Below are 11586 nucleotides of genomic sequence, written 5' to 3'. Positions count from 1 at the left end.
AAAACAGATGTGAAAAAAAGAAGAAGCAGCATAGGCAAGAACAGAAATCATACATACATGCATGCATTCCACTACACTAAAATAAGGCAAGGATACATACCAGGTGGTCGGCACAGCGCAAGCTGAGGCGGTCTCTGAGGTAACCGGACAACCCCACGTAGTCAGTACAAGTCTCTCTCGTAGTCTGAGAAGCGTTGGAAGGGTCAAATGGTACCCTCGATGTGAAGACGGGAGGAGCCATCTCGACACCCGCGTAGGCTACCCCAGACTCATCATAACAAAGGGTCGCGAAATCTCTCCCGTAGTCCGGAACGGGCACACCCAAAGAGGATCTCTCCGGTCGGGCAGCGCTGGAGGACTCACTGACATAGTAGGGGGGCTCGCTCGTAGATGTCTGAGCCCGAGCACCATCGAAGAAGTCTGACAAATGAGCACTCCTCCAGGACCCCTCCTGCAAATGAAAACACAATAAATACCACTAGCTATCTCGTGAATAAAGGTAAATAGGCTGAACCACTCACCGGGACCTCCTCCTGACCGAAGACTGCCGCGACAGCCTCTCGGGAAAACATGTCTGCCTCGGGATCCACATCCATCGCCACCGCTGGGGCATCCCTCGCGCTCAACAAAGTCGATAGGTAAAGATCACGGCCCCCGGTGTGAACCCACACCTCTCTACCCACGAACCGACGGGTCAAGTCCTGACGGATAACCGACAAGGGCATGGTCCGCACCGCGAACATGGAAACGGGGATCTCGCCCGGGGACCAGTACGACGCTCTAATCCCGGTGATGCCCCGGTCGCCTAAGTACCAGGCCCGCACGCAAGGGCCGATGAGCACGCACTGCTGCTCCTGGATCAAAGTCACGTACGTATAGTCGGGACCGAAGTCAAGGTCGTCCCACCTAAACTTGATCTAAAAACACAAAGAAAAAGTCAGATCCAATCAAACAAGAATCTAGCACGACTAGAAGATATCTACCTGTCCCAAGGTCCGCGAGTCAATCCAGTCTAGGAGCCGCGCCACCGTCCGTCTCTTCTCTGCGCCTAAATCGAACTCTCTCCATCGAGTCATTAGAGGGAGCCTCGGTACTCGTGACCGATGCTAAGACTGGCTAGGAAGAATCCGCCTCTCGTACGCCCAAACCTGCTTGTAAAAAACAAAGGTTACGAACGGAAAGCATGAAGAAGATAGAAAGGACGAGTCCAGGGTGCACACATACCAGAAGAGCGAAAGTGTAACCACCGAAGTCCTTGCGCTTCCGGCAAGTCAAATCCAAAAACTTATATAGGAAGGCTAGGCCCGCCCCCGCCCAATCATAAGACGCCGCCGCATCCAAATCGCTAAAAGCCTGAATAAGACCAGCATGTACCTTCCCGCTCTTGGTGCGGAAAATCGTCTCACTCAAAGTGTACACTAGGAAGCTACGGACAGCCAAGTTAGCGTCATCCGTCTCATAAAAATCTTGGCGACTCAAGAGGCTCGCGGTAGAAATAAACTTCGCTGGAGAGGATTTGGCACCTGGGTAAACTCCTGGCCTAATCAAAGCGGCTAGCCTAGCGCGGTCGACCCGCGGACGTATCATGTCAAAGCAGAAGGGAACTGGAGTGCTACTCCCCCGCAGCCCTATCAGCAAATCTCGGGGCGAGATGGTCATCTCCCCGAAAGAAAGGTGGAAGGTATGGGTCGAATCAACCCACCTCTCGCATAGGGCCCGCAGGCCAAAGCGATCGCACACCCCATTGGTGCGGGTCAGCGCTGAAATAAAGGGCTCAAAGCCCAACTCACGCACACGGGCTCTCGCCGTGGCGCCTAACATAGAATACCACACCTGGATCTCGGCCGTGGTCCCGGAAATCTCGAGGAACTAGAAAGAACAATACAGGAAAGTTTAAATATGGTTCCTAAGCTTGCATTTGATGAAAACACGTTAAGACTAGTTATTCTTTCGGTCAGAATCTAACCTAGAGACGTCTGGTCAATTCGGACCAATTTTCTGTAAAATCTCTCCTTAGGGTCATTTATGTAGGATTTAGTTAATTCTTTATTCTTTAATCCACTCTCGTCCGCACTGACAAGGAGCATTAGTCAAGTTTTTACTATTCGCGTGCATTAGTTAAGTTTTTACTATTCACATGCATTAGTTAGGTTTTTACTATTCACATGCATTAGTTAAGGTTTTTACTATTCACGTGCATTAGTTAAGTTTTTACTATTCACGTGCATTATTCACGTTTTTACTATTCACGGGCATTAGTTAAGTTTTTACTATTCACGTGCACCATTCACGCTTTTACTATTCACGTTTTCGCTATCCACGTGCACTATTCACGTTTTTTACTATTCATGTAATTTTTACTGTTAGCATGCATAAAGTCGTAGTTTTACTATTCACAATGCATATAGCGCACATTCTTACACAAAAGTAAACAAGTGTTACTTGTAAGTAAAGAAATTCACGTTTTCTAACTAGAGTCCTCTAAGGCAATCTAAAGGTTAGCATGCAAATCATGTTCGGATAAGGATACTAAAGCCTAGAATTTGAACCAAATAACGAAAAAGTGAGAAAGTACTTACCTCGTTACAGCGTGTCCGGCTCAGATGCGTCGTAGGGTCGTGGAAAGGGTCCACTCTAGCAAGGTTCACGTAAACCTCCTCCATGCCTTTCGTGCCATCGCATTCATCCAAATCCATCCCGAGAATAATCCAAATCAAAATCTAGAGAGAGAGAGAAGAAAGAGAAGGTGTGGGGTTGAAATGGAACCCCACCACCTTATATAGGAAAGAGGAATGACATTCCCGTAAATAGTGAAAAAAGTACGATTTGACATAAAGGTAAAAAGTAAATAATTAATTACCAGGCGCACAGACCTCCGATTTGCAGTCCGTTTTAGCCTGCGTTTCTCTCAGACAGCGACCAATACTGTCAAGATATGAACTCCCGATGACAGCCAATTTTTACAGAACAGTGGCACCAGTCAAAATACAGATGACAGTCAACAGAAAAATAATCGACAATGTGAATCATTCCGAACCAAAAAGACATTCCTACCAAACCATTCGAACCTCCAGAACACTAGCTCCAGTGAGAAAATACAGACAACGGTGTTTTAAAAGAATTCAGAATCGTTAGAAAGAACCTTTTTGCCCTTGAGCCACCTTACCTACGGTTCACGACCGAGGTAGCTTTTTAGCCATCTTACCTACGGTTCACGACCGAGGTAGCTTTTCAGCCATCTTACCTACGGTTCACGACCGAGGTAGCTTTTTAGCCATCTTACCTACGGTTCACGACCGAGGTAGCTTTTTAGCCATCTTACCTACGGTTCACGACCGAGGTAGCTTTTTAGCCATCTTACCTACGGTTCACGACCGAGGTAGCTTTTCAGCCATCTTACCTACGGTTCACGACCGAGGTAACTTTTTAGCCATCTTACCTGCGGTTCACGACCGAGGTAGATTTTTAGCCATCTTACCTACGGTTCACGACCAAGGTAGCTTTTCAGCCATCTTACCTACGGTTCACGACCGAGGTAGCTTTTTAGCCATATTACCTACGGTTCACGATCGAGGTAGCTTTTTAGCCATCTTACCTACGGTTCACGACCGAGGTAGCTTTTTAGCCATCTTACCTACGGTTCACGACCGAGGTAGCTTTTTAACCATCTTACCTACGGTTCACGACCGAGGTAGCTTTTCAGCCATCTTACCCACAGTCAACGTACGCTAGATTCCGAGAGAATACATCCACCGACGGCCGATTCAGAGGCGAGGTTGGAAAGAATCGGAGAACGACACCGGAACGCGCAGCGCGAAGGTCAGGTATTCTTCCTCCTACTCTTTACGTGACTTTTACTTTTATATGTTTTACATTGCATGTGTTGCGTTAGCAAAAAACGTTTTCAAAACACACACATCACTGTCAAAATAGGAAAGTAGGGGCAACTGTAGACACCGAGTCGGAGGACCTGTGACGAAAACCTGTAAACAAGACGGTTAAAACGGTTGATTCCGGAAGTTTTAAAAACAAAAAATATATAATATATAATAAGGAATGAGAAGTTGCACTGGGTCGCAGTCGTCGATTGGGCGGCTCACGGGTGCCCAGCGGCGCGGTGCGAGCGCCTAGCGACAGCCGATGCGCGTCCAACGACAGTCGGACGCCCGCCCGGCAGCACGGGGCGCGCGCTCGACGTCCGCTGGACACACGCGTCCGACTACGAGTGGCGCGCGCTCGACGTCCGTTGGACGCATGAGCCCGGCGGCGCAGAGCGCGCGCTCGACAGCCACGGGGCGTGTGCGCCCGACATCGCGAGACGCGCCCCGGCAGGCGTCGGGCGAGCGCATCCGGCAGCCGTTGGGCGGCCGCCCAACTATTGTTGGGCGATCGCCCAACAATGTTGGGCGATAGCCCAACAGAGGTTGGGCGGCCGCCCAACATGGCTTGGGCGGCCGCCCAACCCTTTTGGGCGACGCCCGATCTTGCTCGGGCGTCGCCCATTTTCTCCGGGGATCCGATGCCTATAAAAGGCACGGATCCCCATGCATTTAGTGAGGAGGCTTTTTGGGAAAGATTTTCTCACTCTAAACATTTTTAGAGAGAGAAAATTGATTTTTTGGGAAAAAACATTTTTTTTCCTAAAAATTCCAAATCTCTTAAAAGTTAAATTTTACCAAAAACACCGGAAAAGCACGATTCGTGGAATCAACCGACTTCAATCGTCAATACCGAATTTAAGGTATTATCCGAGGACTAGACTCGTTTTATTTTATTTAATTTATTTCTTTTCCTTTATTTATTTTTATGTTATAATTTTATTTATTTAGCTATTTATTTATTTACCACGTTTTATTTAATTTTGCGTATTTATTTAATTTTCGTCTCGTGTTGAATAAAATTTGGTTTTGTTTTAAAATAAAAACCTCGTTTTGATATCCCAATACGAACCGTGATCCGATAAAAAGGTAGTTCGGTTATTAAAAGACGTTGTAATTATAAGTTTCTTAAAAAAGAAATTTCCAAATAACGTTTTAAAATAAAAACGTCGTTATAGGAACTTCCGTTATTGACTATGATCCATTTTTGGTAGTTCGGAAATCCAAAACGATTGAATTAGACTTAATTTAAAACTTTTGAATAAATCTGGAAATAATTGGAGTGCTGCTGTAATTTACCGTTTCTGTCATTAATTGCTGTTTACCGACGGATTTTTCGTCGGTAAATCTGCCAGAATGTAAAAAATGCTGTTTTGGTCCCTCTTTCTCAACTTTTAAGCTTTTAATCCTTTGTATATATATGTATTATTATGTAACATTTACTTTCAAGTTATTTTTAAATACCTTATACATATAGTTATTTAATGTGTTTATAAATTATTTTTCATTAATTGGATTCGATAAAGTATATGTATATATATTTTCTTTTTTTTCGTTCATTTAAATTATATTGGGTTTTATTTTAAAATGTTATTTACTTGGGTATTTTGAGGTAATTAATTACTAGATATTTTGAGGATAAATAGGCATTATTTTAATATTTAATGTATATTTGGGAAAGTCATTTTCTATAGTCATTTTGGGATATAAAGTTTATTTTCTTATTAACAATGAATTTTGTTTATCATTTTACATGTTTTTTTTAGTATATTTAGTATCTTTTATTTTCATTATTATGTATATATTTAGCTATTGAGTAGCATCCTTTACTTGGTTTTCTAAAGTTATATGTATATCATTATTTTCAAATACATGTGTATATATATGTATATGCTTTTCCCTTATTCTCTTTGGACATTTATTGGTCCATATTTTAAATGGGTTTTATTTGAAGTGAATTTTGATTTAATATGTTCATTGTGGTAATTATGACAAGTAAAGAGTCTATTGAGTGAAAAAGGGGAAATAAATCACAAAAAGAATTTTCAATTTAATTATCTAAACTAAAGGTTTTTTAGAGGTTCCTAATGTAGATAAATAGTGTCTTCTTGACATTTTAAATCATCTCTTAAAACATCACGTTTTAAAACCTTAGTCCGTTCCAACGACGGATTAAGCGAGCCTTGTAATTAAAATCGTTTTCATTATAAATAATAGAGTTTTGAATCGTTTTCTTAAATGATTTGTACAAAATAAATTGACTTGTATGCTTAACCACGTTTTCTTATTAAAGGTTTTTACCTTAATGTTTTCAAACACCTGAGTCGTTCCAACGGCGATTCAGGCGGACTTCATCAAACAGGGTTTTGAAACGTACCTAAATCGTTCCAACGGCGATTAAGGTGCGAACCATGTAAATGAACTTGTTTTGGGGGAAATGAGTTAGTATAGAATTAACACGCAACACGAAATGTAAATTACGTTGTAAATAAATCAATTCTTCATTCTTCCCCTCTCTTTTGTATGTATATTGAACTGATGTAAATGAGTGATTCTTTACTAAAGTGGCTTTTCAATAATATATGCTCAAAACGGTTTCCAAAATGAGAAAGAAAAGGTTTCAAATGAATTTTAAACTTAAAGAAGTATACGATTAGTCCGTTATCGCCTAACATGCTGAGTAGGAGGCCGGTGGTTCATAACCGGGCGATGTCGGGGTGCCTAGTAGCCTTTCTCCGGAAAGGAGCTAGCCTTCTCGGCTCGTACCTAAGTTTCCCGAACCCACACCGGTCTCCCGCAAGGGATCGGTGTTCATTTTCCCATTCGTGGGTGACGACTCTTCCATATCTCCGAGCTCCGGTCCTGCCGAGCAGCTTGATTCCACGATTGGTTGCTTTCGGCGCCAATCACCGCTTACGTCGCCATGAGGTGTCCACCCCCCGGTCCGCCCGGGAGATTAGGCCGCGGAACCTCGTCTAACACCTGTGTTAGCCATCCCGGATATGAACAAACCATTCGAAGTTCACACTGACGCATCAGATTTTGCCTTAGGAGGAGTCATAATGCAAGAGGGCCGAGCGATAGCTTTTGAAAGCAGGAAGCTCAACAGTGCAGAACGACGATATTCCACACAGGAGAAAGAGCTACTAGCAATCGTGCATTGTCTGCGAGTATGGCGCCACTATTTGTTGGGATCCAGGTTCATAGTGAAGACAGACAACACAGCGGTTAGTCATTTCCTGACTCAACAGGGATTGACATCTAAACAGGCTCGATGGCAAAGCTTGTTAGCATAATTTGACTTTGTACTGGAGTATCACTCAGGGAAAATTAACCAAGTGGCGGATGCATTAAGTCGGAAGTCAGAATTAGCAGAGATGACAAGAATAGCCTCTCTGTCCAGCAGTCACCTATCATCCCCACTACGACAGCAGATCCGAGAAAACCTACAGAAAGACCCGCAGGCAACTGCTATCATCAACCTAGCAAAGTAAGGGAAAACCAGACAGTTCTGGATGAGCGATGACTTGTTAATAACAATCAAGGACAGAGAGTATGTACCAACCGCGACTAATCTGAGGAAGACACTGATGAAGGAATGCCACGACACACTATGGGCAGGCCATCCAGGGTGGCACCGCATGCTAGCTCTCCTCTAGCGAAACTATTACTGGCCAAGGATGGAAGATGATGTGAGAGAATATACAAAAACTTGTCTAATCTGCCAACAAGATAAGGCCGAAAGAAAGAAACCTGCAGGGCTGCTACAGCCACTACCAATACCAGGTCGACCATGGGAAAGTGTCTCCCTCGATTTCATCTCCAGCCTCCCTCGAGTGGGCGACTTTGACTCCATCTTGGTGGTGGTTGACAGGTTTTCCAAATATGGAACTTTCATTTCGATGCCAAAATACTCAACTGCGGAAGTGAAGGCACAGGCTTTCTTCAAGCATGTAGTCAAATATTGGGGAATCCCAAGGAGTATTGTCAGCGACAGAGATGGTCGGTTTATGGGAACTTTTTGGGCTGAATTATTTCGACTCTTGGGGTCGAGCCTCGACATGTCCACTAGTTATCACCCTCAGACTGATGGTCAAACAGAGCGATTTAACAGCATGCTGGAAGAGTACCTTCGACACTTTGTCAATGCCAGTCAATGAAATTGGCCCTCCTTGTTGGATGTGGCGCAATTCTGCTTTAATAGCCAGAAAAGTTCTGCTACTAATAAATCACCTTTTGAAATTGTTATAGGTCAACAGCCGCTGGTGCCTCATTCAGTTGACATTCCATACACAGGCAAAAATCCAAAAGCATACCTATTCACCAAAAAGTGGAAACAGAACGAGGAGATCGCGAAGGCACATTTGACGAAGGCATCAATGAGGATGAAGAAATGGGCGGATACAAGCCGACGTCCACAAGAGTTCCAAGTGGGAGACATGGTCCTGCTCAAACTTCGACTTGAACAACTTCGCTGCCTACGGAACAGAGATAGAAGACTTGTCAGGAAGTACGAGGGACCCCTCCCAGTCCTAGCTAAAGTGGGACCCGTAGCCTACAAACTGGATCTCCCATAGTGGATGTCATTCCACCCAGTATTCCACGTCAGCAACTTGAAAGAGTATCACCCAGACACAGTAGACGACCAGCGCAACAAATCAAAGCGACCTCCAATTACAAAGAAAGCACCTGCCAGCAAAGAAGTGGAAGAAATCCTTGCAGAACGCACAGCAACGACATGTCACCTCCGCCCTCACACAGAGTACCTTGTCAAGTGGAAAGCTCAAGGAATAGAAGAAACAAGCTGGGAGAAAGCAACTGACCTCCAACCTTTCCAACAAAAGATTGAAGGCTTCATCAAAACCCGTTCGACAGGGACGTCGAACCTCTAAGTGGGGGAGAGTGTAAGGGGGGGATTATCTTTGTAATCAAACTATGTAACAATAGAGAGAGACTTACTCTATTGTGTTATGGGGAGCTTTGTAATAGCCATTGGCGGTAGGACTCGAGTTGGCATAAGAAACACTATAGGGGGGAGTGACCTGTCATACTGGACAGTCACTCGGTTGTTGGTAGTTTACCATCTCTAGTAGTTGCCCCCCTACTACTACGAGATGGGACCCGTGGTGTAACACTGTTGTCTATCTATGAATAACGTTATCCGTGTATTGTTCCTTCTTGAGTGTTCTATATGTTATCCATGTGTGTGCATGATTGAGATGGTTGCCCTTATGTTGGTATCGTATGTATGCTATTATATTCACTATATGTGGTTCCTATCTAACCCTTGCGTGTGATCTTTGCAGCTAGAGTGATCTAGTTCCCTTGGCTGGCTTACTTCGGGGGAGACAAGTAAGCGCCGCATGGGCCCCGACGGTAGGCCCCGTGACACGCAGCTCACTTTTGACGATGAAAATAATTCTGGCTGGTTCTCTCTTCTGCGGATGTTGCTGAATATCCCAAATCTCCGACATGGAGCCTCCTTGGATGTTTCCATACCGAGCGCAGCTTTAAGGTACCTATAATGAAAAACACCCTTTGTAACACCCTAACCGTATAAGTAATATAAGTTATTTTTAACACATATCAGACAATATTTATTCTATATCTCATAGTCATTCAAAGCCTGATATTATTGTTTTTTTTACAAGCATACATAAACACATACATATATATAACCATTTATATTACAGACTTTATTTATGATGACATATATTACAGACTATGTTTGTATTTCACCCAAACTTCAAATATTCTACATGCTAGGAATGAGAGGAGAGAGCGTGAGATGGAACACAACCAACCGACCTTTCATCCATGCTATCTACAATATCTGAACCTTCTAGAAACTCTTGTTCATCTACTTCATCAACCAACTGAAAATTTAGCGATTTATATGAGTCGCCACTCAGTGAATATAAACAATCAATGAGTTATAAAGCACATACACATACACATGTACAAATTCATGCATATGCAAATGATAAGCCTTTTATTAATTTTTTTGTGACACCACCAGCTAGACACTTCCCGGGATCAAGTAGTAGGTAAACGGTAACACAGGTATTGCTGTACAGCCTTGTAATTTCATAATTCGACCTTTCGGCCCATATAATCAAGTAGTCCATATAAATGACCATATAGGTCCAAGTAGTCCATATATTTGACCATATAGGTCCAAGTAGTCCATATTGTTGAAACACCTTTCCACAAGATTTTGATTTGACAAAATCATCCATGATTAAGAGGCAATTAATTTAAATGCTTTGATTTAATTGTACTAATGTGTTTGTTCAATATTGAGTGCAAAAATATATATAAAGTTAAACAGGACAAAAGTCAGCATAAGCCAAGCTGAGTGGAATGGAACTCAGCATGAAAGAATAGAAGCTGAGTGGAGTGGAACTCAGTCTCAGAAGTCTTCTTCAAAGAACGAAGCTGACTAAATTAGAAGACTCCTTCAGAATTGAATAAACAGAACGGAGCTGACTAAGAAGGAACTCGGCATGGAAGTTGAACATTCGAAGATAACGAATAAAGCTGAGTGACAGTCAGGACAGCATGAAGGATCCGTTCACTAAAGGACAAAGTCTGCCAATCTTCTGCACCAATAATTAAAGCCTCGAAAACACACAGAAGACTAATTCCAAGAAACATGGGTCAATGGATTATTGGTAAAAGACAACTGGCACAAAAAGACAAGTCTGATGCAAGAAGACAAAACCTGACGCCTGAAGAAAACAGAGGAAGGGAATGGCGGAACAGTCTGAAGCTGACCAGAAGATGTTCCCTAAAAGAGCCGTTTTGGTGTTAACGGCTAAAACAATTCAAATGATCCATCTGCAGATTTCCATCTATAAAAGGACAATCAAGAGCCTTGGATCATGGTCGAAGTATCAAAAGAAAAATACAAGAGAGAAAATCTTCAAAGCACTCAAATACAAAAAGATCTTACACCAACATTTCTATTCTCTGTGTAAATGCTAGATTGATTGTTTTGTAATCATCTAAGGTGTTCTTTACTTGAAAAAGAACAAGTGTGTAATCAATAGGAATATTGAGAGTGTTGAGATGAGTACTTGTGATACAGATTGAAAGCGATAAATGAAGGTTTTAATCGTAAACCAACAAAGAGTTCCTTCTCTAGCTAAACTAGAAGGAGTGAATCCCAATAACAAGGTGTAAACCTCGGTTCTCAAAGAGAATAGTGTTTGATTGATAAAAGTTGCCGTCATTCTTACAAAATGAGGGTTTAAATACTCCCCTCTAATAATGACAAAAGACAAAGATTACCCCTACTAGGGTTACATTCAGGTTATCGACTGAAGGGTAAAATGGGTGATACGCCCCGACAATCGGTACAATGGTACAGGTACGGATTGTCAGGGTTGTTGGTGAATTACTTCGGGAGCAAGTAGTCCGAGAGATCCGCCCAAGGTAGATGTTGATACGCCTCCTTGCGCACTCCTAGATTCGACCCGCTGGCTTGTCTTGGGGATCCGCCCTCCTAGGTACAACCTTCGTGAGCCTGATGTCTTGGGGATCCGCCAGAGCGCCTGTGATCAGTGATCTTAGTTAGGATGTCCGCATCATTCTCTCCTTTTTTAAAAGAACTCGGCACTGATTCGCCCTGTTTGAACTCCAAAGGACCATCCGACTTCCATGGGTTAAGGTCACGGATGTTGAATGCTGGTGAGATTTTACCAAG

This window comes from Euphorbia lathyris, chromosome 6 (genome assembly GCF_963576675.1).
Source record: "Euphorbia lathyris chromosome 6, ddEupLath1.1, whole genome shotgun sequence".
Classification (NCBI taxonomy): Eukaryota; Viridiplantae; Streptophyta; class Magnoliopsida; order Malpighiales; family Euphorbiaceae; genus Euphorbia; species Euphorbia lathyris.
This window is presented reverse-complemented; position numbering follows the sequence as displayed.